Source organism: Eubalaena glacialis, chromosome 12 (assembly GCF_028564815.1).
Source record: "Eubalaena glacialis isolate mEubGla1 chromosome 12, mEubGla1.1.hap2.+ XY, whole genome shotgun sequence".
NCBI lineage: Eukaryota > Metazoa > Chordata > Mammalia > Artiodactyla > Balaenidae > Eubalaena > Eubalaena glacialis.
This window is the reverse complement of record NC_083727.1, coordinates 41,310,368-41,323,331: the sequence shown is the minus strand read 5'-3', so window position 1 is coordinate 41,323,331 and position 12,964 is coordinate 41,310,368. Positions and strand designations below refer to the sequence as shown.

Genomic DNA, 12,964 nt, shown 5'->3' with positions numbered 1-12,964 from the left:
AAAGATTGAAAGATAGAGGAAAAAACAAGGGCAACAGAAGTATCTGAAATAACAGTATATTTTATTTGTCTTTGATAATGAAAGAAATGTAAGTTTAAATATGAATTTTATAAACTCAGTGATAGTTACAAATAGCATTAAGAACAGAACTTCTGTCTCCTAAATCTTACACATGATAAACACAGATAAAATATTATATAAACCAGGAAGAACTCCAAAAAAGAAAAAAAATAAAATTAAATTAAATAAATAAGATCTCATATAACACAAAAATATAAATTAAAATATGAACTAACTCTCGGGAATTCCCTGGCAGTCCAGTGGTTAGGACTCTGCGCTTTTACTGCCCAGGGCGCAGTTCAATCCCTGGTCAGAAAATTAAGATCCCCCAAGCTGCGAGGCACAACCAAAAAAAAAAAAAAAAAAAAAGAAGTAACTCTATATGGAATATTCTTTTTGAAATCAAATTTTATCTCATGTTACTTTACAAAAAACTGGCCTCAAACAAAATAATCGAGAATGTAAAAGTAGAAAAACAAAAAAGCTATACCCTACAAATATAACTAAGCATTAATTGAGCAAGCAAGCTGTGGTGTTAATATACAAAAGAAAAAGAAAAAAACACCCAAGACAAATTGCATTAATAAGGGCAATTGATACTAATGAAAATGAAAAGTGTATGAGTGCAGTCTCCATAAGGGCAGAAATATATGTTGGTTTTATTCACCGACTATCCAAGTACCTAAAAGTGTTTCTGGCACAAAAGTGGTTCTTGCACTGAATGCTGTGGTGTATCCTCCAGATCCCAGAACCTAACCCCAGACTAAGTTCGCATCTCCCAGCTGCTGGGAGTGCTAGCACCACAGCTGATTTCTTCTCCAAAACTAACCTTCAGCCAAAGAGAGCCACTTTATCCACAGTCATGCTTCCTTCTCTGGTGCATCCCAGACCAAAAACTAGTTGAGGTTAGGATATAAGGTCCTACCACTTCACCTCAATGCAGGACAATGCTGAAAGGCTATCACAGTACAGAGCTCCTCACAGGAGCATCCCAGTCAAAGTTCTTTCTCCACCCAATTTCACTGCTTTCATTCCTCAACAGTTACTGTACCTGAGATGAGTCCTCAGTAATTTTCCACACAAAAATCTCCATCTCAGACTGTTTTCCAGGAATCCCAACCCAAATCAGATCTAAAAAATTGTTAAATGAATAAATGATGAAAAATAATAATAATGATTGCTCATGAACTCTATACTAGCCTCAAAACTATAACCAAATAAAGCTTATGACTTATAAAGATAAATGTAAGTATTTACAAATAGGTTGGATGATATCTACTTACTCCTAATAGTATATGGCAGACAGGAATATTAAAAACAATGATGTAAAATAAAAATGAAATAATAATGATTCTGTCGACTTTAATTTTCTTATACTTCTTTTTTCAAATTATTGTCCCTTATGCTTTCAGCTCTTAATTGTATATTTTTATTTCCTCTTTGAAGATATCTATTTATGTAAGGTCAGATTTTGTATACATTTTAAAAAATTCATTGTAGTTTTCATTTTTGAGTTTTTAAAATTTTTAAAGATTTTTTGTGACCCAAAATATAATTCGTTTTCCTAAAAGGAAGCAGTATTTGTTTCATATGAAAGTGACTGAAAGACATTTTCAGAGATGTGAACTTGAGAAATATACCTCCCCTAAACATTAGCACTAGCAATGTCTTTACATTTTTATATTACAACAATTGGCACGAGCTCTAAATCTTTAGAATAATGCATGGCTCTCCACAAATATTGTATTGTTAGCATGACTATGCCTTCTTTTATGTATTTGAACAGATTTCTAACCTTTTCTTTCTAGTTCTAATTATCATGCAGTAAAAGAAAGAATGACACAAATAATACCAAAATGACATGAGCTGAACCAATAGGAAACACAGAAAATCTTGAAATTAAAAACAAAAGTCTTTTTCCTCTGGGGAGCCTCATGTGTGTTGTGCTCAGAGCCACCATGTTACACATCACCAGGGGACATGATTCACATTGCATTCAGCTTGTATTCTTTTGTGACTTTGTTTTCCTTACATAATGCAAAATTTTCCCACATCTCTAACTTCATTTTATGTGCTTTATGCAACAATTTGCATACAGTTGATTTCATGTAAGCCAAATGCTATATATTAGAATTATCTATACATGTATAACGAGGTGAAGAAAAATTGTATTACCTTAATGTACTATACTAAGAGTAGCACACTTTTGCTATACGCATAGAAGAAAGAGTTAAAGACAACAATGGAACTAGGGATATGTAATAATTGCAATGAATTCCTTTTTCTAGCCATTGATAGTACTAATAATCCAATAAAATGTTGTAGATATTCAATGTAGTTAGAGATTGTAACGTGTTGTTAGGTTTCTTTGCTTTAGGCTGTATCCACACACATATCTACCACCTTCTACATTGATGGAGGACATGTTCCACATTATAAGACTAATTTTTCTGCTTGTGTTTCACATATCTCTTCTCACCTGTTTCAGGCCTCCATGTTAGTGATTATCACTTTCCTGTGTGTCTCTGGAACAGATGCCATAGGTTGATAAATCCCATCACCTATCCAGTTCTCTTCTCTCTTGTCTGTCTCTCCTCCAAAGGCTATACAAGCTTTAAAAATGCTTGATTTCCCAGCCTCCCTTTCAATATTAGTTGATCATGTGACACAGTTCTGGCCAATCTGATATAAAAAGATTTCCAAAGTGCCACCTTTCTTTTTACCCCTTTTATCCTGCCCGGAAGGTAGATGTTGAGGCCTAGAATACAGTAAGCACTTGACCATGAGGCCACATGCAAGAGCAAAAAGGAAACATGTCAAGGATCATGAAGCAGACAGCTAGAGACAATTGGATCCCTAATGACAAAGTTGAGCTTCTACGATCCTTACCTCCAGGGGTATTATGTGAGAAGAAGAAACTCTTATTTCTTTTTGAAACTTTTAGTTGTATTTTCTGTTATTTGCAGCCAAAAATATTCCTATATACTCTGTTTCCTCTCCTTTACTTTCCACATGTAATCCTCAAATCCTGTCAATTTTACTGCCTCTTGAATTCAGTATTGCTCTTTATCTTCATACTGATGCTCCAGTTCAAGCTATTACTATTATTTGTTTTAATTTTTTACAGAGCTTCCTGGTATCCCTGCAGGTACTCTCACACACCACCCAATCCAAACTCAGATCACCAGTGTTTCTTGATTATTTTCAGTAGGAAGCCCAAGACTCTTATGATGACACATGAGACCATTAAATCTACCTTTGCCTATGTCTCCAGTTTCGTACTCATCAAAATGCTCCTCCACCCGATACTTCAGTGTGCTACTATGGCCTCACATGTTTTTATGCCTTATACATGTTGCTTGCTCAACCTGGAATGCCCCGGTTTTCACTCTCTTACACCTTATCCTTATTTATTGCTCAGACTAGATCCTATATTTTTCAAGTCAGAGGAGTCTTCCTTAATGCTGTACTTTGGTTAGATATTACTGCCACATGATCTGTCAGCACCCCAGGCTTAATATTACTACTACCATAATTGCTGTATTATGAATATGTTTGTTATCTTTACCAGCTAGTTCTCTGGATAAATTATTGATTTAGTTTTATTCCCATATACCCAGTGCAATGGCCAGCATATAGCAGATTCTCAATAATGGTTGAAAAATACACTAAATGGAAAAATGAATGGTAATTTAGATTGATTTAATCATATATATTATTAATTAATTTTATCAATAGTCTACATGTAAATTCAGCTTATTAACTTCCCAAAGTAAATTTGCATCTATTTTATTTTGACAATACTACATCTTCGCACAAAAGTATAGATAGCCCAAGTGTCGTTTTTCTCTGTGCGGCAGACCAGACTAAGGTACAAAGAGCAGACATGGCTTCCATATTTAAATCCTACAGAAGAATACTCAAAATGCTTTTTAAATTAATATCCCATAGAAACATTCATTATTTGTTGCAAATGTTACTTGTTGCAAACGGTACTGATGAACCTAGTGGCAGGGCAGGAATAAAGACACAGGCATAGCGAACGGACTTGAGGACACAGTGGGGGAAGGGGAAGGTGGGACGAAGTGAGAGAGTAACACTGACATATACACACTACCAAATGTAAAATAGATAGCTAGTGGGAAGCAGCCGCATAGCACAGGGAGATCAGCTCGGTGCTTTGTGACGACCTAGAGGGGTGGGATAGGGAGGGTGGGAGGGAGGCTCAAGAGGGAGGGGATATGGGGATATCCCTATACATATAGATGATTCACTTTGTTATACAGCAGAAACTAACACACCATTGTAAAGCAATTATACTCCAATAAAGATATATTAAAAAAATAAATAAATAAAAGTTGCATATTTAATACAATGTTACTCTTTTAATAGCACCAATATATAGTTTCCTTCATTAGAGAAACATTCCTAAATTTGATTTTCTTTTCTCATTGGTAGAGGTGAGACATGTGAAGATTTGTCTTTCAATTACATCTCTTACTTGGGGTGACCAAAAAAAAAAAAAAATGTAGAACTTGCAAATATCTCTGCTTTTGGAAACATTAGTAAAAAAGGAAATATTCTCAGAATAGCAACGATATCAGAATCCTCTTCAGAGGTTTCTTTTGCCAGGAGCATTGTAATAACCTCCTGCTGGACCTCCCTACTCCCCAACAATCCATACTAAAGAGCAACCAGAGTGGTCCTGCTCAAATGTGTATTTGATCATGTTACTATTTACAGTTGACCTTTGAACACCACAGTTTTGAACTGTGCAGGTCCACTTACTTGTGGATTTTTTTTCAAGATACAAAAATATATGTGTAAAACATTCTGCACAAGACATTTATTAAGGTGGACAACCTATCCTTACATAGGCATGAGTGACATTAATATAAAATTAATAATGTGTTAGTTTTCTTACTGTTTTATAGCTTTGCTTTCAAAGAATTACATGACTGTATAGTATTCCTCTTTCTCTCTCATCATTGGAGAAACTGTATCAGCCTATCATCACAGGTTAAGTTTTTTTTTTTTTGAATACAACGTTTCCAATACTGTATTATGAATATGACTGTACTACTGAATCCCATAAAACTTTATAATGATTCATTCATTAGTGTATAGGTTACCATGAAACAATCCTATTGATTACACTAAGATACCATAAAGCAATTATATTGCTGTTTCTTCATTATCAGTGCATGAATTGTTATATCTGTAAATAAATATTACTTTCTTTTTCACATTATATTTCATTTTTGATGTCTAGTGTTAGTAATATGTATAACATCTACAGTGTTTTGTGTCATATAAGGTAACATCAATATAGGTACTGACAGATGATTCATCTTATAAACAGATGACATAAATTTATGGTATTGATAAACAGAGTACAGTACTGTAAATGTATTTTTTCTTCCTTATGATTTTCTTAATAACACTTTCTTTTTTCTAGCTTACTTTATTGTAAGAGTATAGTATATAATACATATAACACACAAAGGGTATACACCCTCAGTAATAACAAGAATGCCTTCTGGGGATCTAATGTACAACATGGTGACTATAATTAACAGTACAGTGTTGTATACCTGGAATTTGCTAAGATATTAAATTTTAAATCTCTGTTTCTCTGTCTCTGTCTCTCTCCCTCATATATATAAATATATATATAAGCTGGAAAAAAAGAAAAACCTCATGTATCAATGCAATCAAATGCAAAATATTAGATTAGCATGCTGGTTTTGAAAGAACAAGTAATAAGATAGCATACATTTTCATTCAAAAAGTTAAGGAACTGTGAGGATATTGGTACTTTTTTTTTCAGTGCTTTTTTGAAACTTTTAAATGGTTGCTCCACTAATGTTCCTAGTGAATGTTTTCCACACCCTGACTACTCAAACTGTGGCCCATGGGCTAGAAGCAGCAACATCAACAGTAAGCTTGTTAGAAATACAGAATCTTGTTCCCACCCAGTCCAACTAAATCAGAAATTGCCTATTAAAACAACAGATAATTATATGCACATTAAAGTTTGAAAAGCACAGACCTTGATAACTCAAGTTTGAAAGTTGAAAAGTAATAGTAACCTTAATAACTTAATCCTTTTTTCGTGGTTTAGCAGGGTTTTCTCAGGAGTGGGGTTGGGCAGCGGGAGCAGTCTATTCTGGGTGTTGGCAATTGTTTAGAACTTAGACCACTATCAACCACAAAACCCTGGAAAGACATGAATTTTATCAGTGATATTGCTTCGAACTGTTCGTGAATGCTAATAATGTTCAAATACTGCTTTTAGTCAGTTTTATTATTGTTTGAAAATTCTCTGCATTCAGTCCATCCCCTTACTGCTCACACTTGGGGTGGACCAGCCTCATGGCCCCACTCTTGACATGTCACTGTTGTTTACAGAACATTTGTTGTTATTGTGTTTTTATTTTGTGATACTATTTTTCCATATATTTAATATACAATATTTATTGCGGATAGAAAATAGTCCTTATGGTACAGGATATCTTCTAAAAATGATCCAACATCATACAAAGAATGGCCAGCAAGACTACAAAATGTAGAGCATATTTCCAGATCTCCTGATTTTTTGCCTAAATGTCCATAAAACTGCTTCCATAAAATGTAAATTTCCAGATCCGTTGTCGGGAACTGAGTAGTGATAAGAAATTAGAGAAGTCTGTCTACATATGTTATGTGCAACTTAGACCTTTATGTCAGGTTTCTATCAGCCCCCCCAGTGCACACATGTGTGCATGTACAACAGGGAGAAGGCAAGGAGTGATGATAACTCCCGCCTGTGTTGCTTCTGTTGCGTCAGGTCTCCACGACTCTTTTTCTTTTTTTAAACAAAGGAGATGGAAACAGCTGTGTCGAAACATTTAAAAGCTGCATCCACTCTTGACAAACAAAAGAGATTTCCAAGACATTTTTTTAAGCCAAATAAAAAAGATCTTTTGAAATCAGAAAAGACAAGTTAGCTTTTACTCAATCTTTTTTTAGTACTTACGCAATTTTAGCCATTCACATTTTCTTTAAAAATCAAGTCAACGGAATTCATCCCTTGCGGAGTAAAGCGAATAGCACTTTCAAGAGAGAATGAAGAGAGCAGCCAGTGTGAATGCTTTTGAACCCAGCATGATCAGTGCTCTCCAGCTCTGGCTGCAAAGAGAAGGTGCTGTGTTTCAGAGGAAAGTCTCCTCACATGAGTGCCGCTCGACTCCAGGGGGAGTTATCAAAGACAGAGGGCCAGTACTTTCACTGCCTTCTCTGCCATTTCTCTCTCCTGAACTGAAGTCTCTCCATCATGGCACTGCACTGGACCGTAAGAGACGTTTGAAATAGAGTGATAGATGTGGGCTATTCATCTTTGCTTTCAATCCATTAGATCCTTTGTATTCCTTATAGAGGTTGTATATGTTGTATTTGTTTTATTACAAGGAAGCTCCATCAGCCTTCCTTTATCTCACCCAGAATTTTGGAACTGAAAAAATGGATCTCATCTACACAGTGCTTACGATAGGAAGGTGAATGCAATGGTATTGCCAAGTGGTAACTCATCTTTCTAGTTGTTCCGACAAAGCCGGTTGACAGAGCACTATGAAAATCATTATTAATAACCAATTTGTGTTGCAGGAAGCAATGCAGAATATTGTCTAAGATGTGAAGAACTGTGTTGGTGATCATTCCCTATAATTATTAGAGGTCTACAACTGCATTAGGATGAGGTGAGACACTGTTCAAAAAGGAGGAAATTTTGTGCCGCGAGATGTTTGTTTGGGGCTCTTTCAGAATAGGGTTTGCTTTCCCGGAAAGATCAATGAAAAAGCTAACTAGTCTGTGACACTGATGCAGTGACTCCCAATTATGTCCACTCTAAATAATTATATAACTAAAAATATAATTTTAAACAAACAACTGATCACCAAAACTTGTTTACAACCGAGAAAAGACTGAAGGATATGGGGTTAAATGAGAATTATAGATAATTGTTAAGAATGGTAACTAAACTGATAATAGTTTTGCTATAAAGATTTCCTTTAAAAACAGTAATATATGGACTTTTCCTGAGCTAAAACATATTGTAAGCCCTAGGTTGTATTCATAAACTCTTCTGCCCACTCATTTTGCCAGAAGTACAGTTAGGAAGCAACTGGGAGCAGCGCATGAGGTACACTGTCACTGTATTTGTTGGCATTTAGGGCATCTGTCAAGGAGGTTTAAGCCACACATTTTCTCTATCTGGAGTTTATAATCTAGTGAAGTAAATAAGACACATGCTAAAAATGTAACAAAAGTACAATGGCTGTACATGACTGTATCAGTTGGGGATTGCAAATTGTAAATGCTATAGCATTTAGAGTTACAAAGGTGGGTTTTTTTGTTGTTTGCTTTGTTTTATTTTTTAGTTAAAGGCTATCAAAGCTCCAGGTCATATACATATATTTAAAAAGCACTGCTTTGCTTGGGATGAACATACACACACTACTATATATAAGAGAGATAACCAACAAGGACCTACTGTATAGCACAGGGAACTCTACTCAATATTCTGTGATAACTTATATGAGAAAAGAATCTGAAAAAGAATGAATATATGTATATGCAGAACTGAATCACTTGGCTATATACCTGAAACATTGTAAATAAAGTATATTTCAATTAAAAATAATTGAAAAAAAGAAAACATGCCCCCAAAATGGGGAAAGGATATTCTAGGCAGTGAGAAAACCCAGTTCAGTTGCCATGAATGAGGTAGGAGAGAATTTGGCATGTTTGAAGAAGAGCAAGAAGGCCGATATGCCTGGATTGAGTGAACTGAGGCAAGAAAGGTAGGAAATGAGATCAGAAAGACACAGTGGAGTGGCCAAAAGCAGCTCATGTACAATTTAGAACGGCTTTCTTGGCTCAAACTCTGTGAAATAACTTATTTTGGATCTATTCCATACTAGCAGATAGTTAAATGAGTAAATGTCTCTGCCTTCTCAGAGTACACAGTATTGAGAGGGAGACAAACAAGAACATAATTGTAAGGCATTGTGGTATGTTTTTTTCTAGGTATAAGGTCAAGTTGCTAGGGCACACTTAGAAGAATGTGTGTCATCTTCCTGGTGCAATCATGGAAGGCTAATTGGAGCACATAACACATCGGCTGAGCTTTGGAGGCAAATCATAGTTCATCAGGTGACCAATGAGATGAAAGTATTCCAGGATGCCTGAATGGTTTATTCAAATGTACAAAGGCATAAGAAAGCATTGCAATTTTAACTTGAATGGTGTAGTGGAAAAGTAAAAAGCATTGGAGACAGACAAGTTTTGAATTTTTTCTCTGAAACAGAGAACATTACTTAATCTCCCCTTAGAAAGGGATTAATAATCGTGCCTATCTTTGAAGCTCACTGCGATGAGTAGTGATCCTAAACAGTAATGTGCCCGGCTTATATTGCATGGACACTAAATCCTAGTTAGTTTTCACACAGAAAACTCTAGTATTCACGATAGGTACAGGGTTGGTTTCCTTATTTCATTCTCAGACTTTGTTCAGAATCTGAAACAGCATGGGTGCTCAATGAATATTTGATATATATATATATGAATGAGCTGGCACAGTTTCAGTTTCCTTTAAAGTGCAGTAATGCAGGTGATAGAGAATAAAAAACTGCATCAGAAAAAAAAAAACAAAACTGCACCAAGACAATGGTGGTGAACATAGGAAAAAGGAGAGATGATTTAGAGATATTTAAGAGACAAAAGATACAGAATTTGTCACTAATTGTGAGGGAGAAGAAGGATTCAGAAAAGCTTCCAAGTTGACAATCGAGTAACTGGATGAATGTTGGTGACATTTACTAAAAATAGGATAACGGGGAGGGATAGGAGCTGGTTTAAGTGGTGTAGGAGGAGAAAAAAAAAATGAGGTCAAGTTGACTTCATAATTTTGAGATGCATACTGGCCACAGAGCTGAAAAAGCTGAGGTGATCAGAAATGAAGTCTATTACTCAGAAGAGGGTTCAAGCAAAATAGATACACTGGCAGTAATTGAAGCCTTTTTTGTGGGTGAAATTGGTAGAGAGATTATTATAGAAGAGGAGAAAAGGGAGCAATAATATATTCATTTTGCATTTAAAGAGCAAGCATAACAAGGAGAATCCCTTGAAAGGATCTCATGAATTCACAGATGAGTTAAGAGGATCATGAGAGACAGATAGCACTTCATAGTTTACTTTTCTGTGTATCCGTATGAAAACAGTACAAAGCATAGTTTGTTATAAGCTTGAGTATTCTCTCACTGAAGAACTCCCTAACTTAAATCACCTTAATGGCACAAACTCTAAGTGCTCATAATGGTGTGTGAGAAATGATCAATGATAGTAAGATAGTAAGACTCGTAACTCAGAAGACAAAGTTCTGTTTGGTTTATGTGATTTAAGCATTATGAGATCATTATTTCTCATTTTCTTATTGGGCATTCAACTTAATATTATTTAGCAGGTAATGAGCAGAACACTCAGATAGTGATATTGTTGATGGAAAGTTTTCCTTGGTAAGTATTATTTATATCATCTGCTCATTTTCAAACTTTATTCAGAAAATATTTAAGGTTTTTTATTGTGTTCTCATTATGCTTGAATACACAGTTTGATACTAATCCAGAGAAGGCAGTCACTAACATTTTTTAAAAAAATAGTTGGAAGATCTGTGCCCTAACTGAGATAAATGCCAACATTCTTTTCATAGCATTCATTCAGTAATTGTGTCTGAAGATTTCCTCAGTTGTTTAAAAACTATTTTCATTTTCAAAATGCTATATTTTTCTATATTATTTTAGTTGATTATAATTTGGTGTTTCTGTGAATTGGGACTAAAATTCATTAAACTGTATTGTTTTGCTGTAAAGAATATCTATGTGGGAGTATAAGCACACATTTCACATTCAATTGAAAAGTGCAATGCTGACATAATTATCATAATGTGATCCCAGTATCTCTAAACATGGTTTTACAAAAGCATGGTCTGGAAAAGTTCAGATGTCAGTGAAAGGACGCCAGCATCCTGATGCAACGGCCTCTGTTACTGACTTAGCATTTATTCTGACATCAGAGTTTAATAAGACATGAGCACAATAAATTAAAATGTCATGAATTGCTCCTAACTCAAATAAACCATCACATACCAATTGGACACAGGGTCTTTTAGTTGGTTTTCTCTATGAAAAAAGAAAATTTCCCAATTGTTATAAATTATAAATTCTCCTGTCTCTAGGAAGAACCTATCTTATGCATGTTAATTAAAAATAAAGATATACCAGGAAAAACAGATTTTCTTTTTGTTGTTCACATTCATACATCAGTGAAGTAATGGCTTATAGTCTGTTTGTTTTTCATGAAGTATTACATGTAAAACAATTTAATCAAAACCGTAAGTTTCTTGAGTAAATCATTTGCAGAAGATACACTTTTGATTGTTTATTTCTCAAGGGTTATCGATCAATGTGAGGAAAAGTAAATGATGAAAAGCTAGAGGCAGAACAAAGAAGGCAACCTCAGCCAATTGGGTTCCTTTTTTATCTCCAGAAATATAAACAATGACTAGGCAGCTTCTGCATTATGAGAAGCAGAGGAAAATGTGTTTCTCTGAAAGCAGCAAAATGTTAAGAGGCCCTATCGTTAATTAGAATTGTGGCACATGTATTTCTAAATACATGATTTTATTGGAATTTGAAATATAATGTTTTTAAAGAAGCAAGAACATTAGTTCATTGATTCCTCAGTAACAGTATTCTTCTTCAAGCTGATTTTTTTGTTTTCTTTTGTTTTCTTTCTTTTTTTATTGAAGTAGAGTTGATTTACAATATTATCTTCAGGTGTACAACATAGTGATTCAATGTTTTTATAGATTATACTCCACTTAAACTTATTATAAAATATTGGCTATATCCCCTGTGCTGTATTCACATCCTTGTATCTTCTTTTTTTTTTTTTAACATCTTTATTGGAGAATAATTGCTTTACAATGGTGTGTTAGTTTCTGCTTTATAAGAAAGTGAATCAGCTATACATATACATATATCCCCATATCTCCTCCATCTTGCGTCACCCTCTCACCCTCCCTATCCCACCCCTCTAGGTGGTCACAAAACACCGACTGATCTCCCTGTGCTATGCGGCTGCTTCCTACTAGCTATCTATTTTACATTTGGTAGTATATATAAGTCCATGCCACTCTCTCACTTCGTCCCAGCTTACCCTTCCCCCTTCCTGTGTCCTCAAGTACTTTCTCTACATCTGCGTCTTTATTCCTGTCCTGCCCCTAGGTTCTTCAGAACCAAATTTTTAAAAATTTTTTTAGATTCCACATATATGTGTTAGCATACAGTATTTGTTTTTCTCTTTCTGACTTACTTCACTCTGTATGACAGTCTCTAGGTCCATCCACCTCACTACAAATAACTCAATTTTGTTTCTTTTTATGGCTGAGTAATATTCCATTGTATATATGTGCCACATCTTCTTTATCCATTCATCTGTGGATGGACACTTAGGTTGCTTCCATGTCCTGGCTATTGTAAATAGAGCTGCAATGAACATTGTGGTACATGACTCTTTTTGAATTATGGTTTTCTCAGGGTGTATGCCCAGTAGTGGGATTGCTGGGTGGTATGGTAGTGTTATTTTTAGTTTTTTAAGGAACATCCATACTTTTCTCTATAGTGGCTGTATCAATTTACATTCCCACCAACAGTGCAAGAGGGTTCCCTTTTCTCCACACCTTCTCCAGCATTTATTGTTTGTAGATGTTTTGATGATGGCCATTCTGACAGGTGTGAGGTGATACCTCATTGCAGTTTTGATTTGCATTTCTCTAATGATTAATGATGTTGAGCATTCTTTCATG

General features: G+C 35.0%; 1 long non-coding RNA gene across 7 annotated transcripts in view; it reads left to right on the top strand.

Annotated features, from left to right (window-relative positions):
* Positions 1–12,964, top strand: part of LOC133102340 (uncharacterized) — a 730,306-nt gene that overhangs the window by 686,217 nt on the left and 31,125 nt on the right. The window contains exons 7-8 of one of the 7 annotated variants that reach the window (XR_009702909.1): positions 7,705–7,796; positions 9,127–9,372. The exons of the other annotated variants lie outside the window; for them this stretch is intronic. This is a non-coding gene — a long non-coding RNA (uncharacterized LOC133102340). Of the gene's footprint in view, positions 1–7,704; positions 7,797–9,126; positions 9,373–12,964 lie in introns of those variants that run through there. 7 annotated transcript variants of the gene reach the window in all.